Source organism: Condylura cristata, unplaced genomic scaffold, assembly GCF_000260355.1.
Source record: "Condylura cristata isolate star-nosed mole 26May11 unplaced genomic scaffold, ConCri1.0 scaffold00024, whole genome shotgun sequence".
Classification (NCBI taxonomy): domain Eukaryota; kingdom Metazoa; phylum Chordata; class Mammalia; order Eulipotyphla; family Talpidae; genus Condylura; species Condylura cristata.
The window spans coordinates 82,814-83,245 of NW_004567125.1; positions in this window are offsets into that span (position 1 = coordinate 82,814).

Consider the following 432-nt stretch of genomic DNA (forward strand, 5'->3'; position numbering starts at 1 on the left):
GTCCCTTCACCTGCACCATCCACCAGCGATGCCAGTCACTCCAGCCCTGAGGTGACCTCCATCACATCACAGGATCCCTCCACCACTGACACCAGTCACTCCAGTCCTGAGGTGACCTCTGTGCCCTCGCTGTCACCCTCCACCAGCGACGCCGGTGTCTCCAGCCCTGAGGTGACCTCTGTCACATCGCAGAAACCCTCTACCAGCGAAGCCAGTGTCTCCAGCCCTGAGGTGACCTCAGTGTCCTCGCTCGCACCTCCCACCAGTGACGCCAGTCACTCCAGCCCTGAAGTGACCTCTGTTCCCTCGCAGGAAACAACCACCAGTGACACCAGTCACACCAGCCCTGAAGTGACCTCCGTGCCCTCGCTCTCAACTTCCACCAGTGAGTCCAGTCACACCAGCCCTGAGTTGACCTCCGTCCCCTCGCTT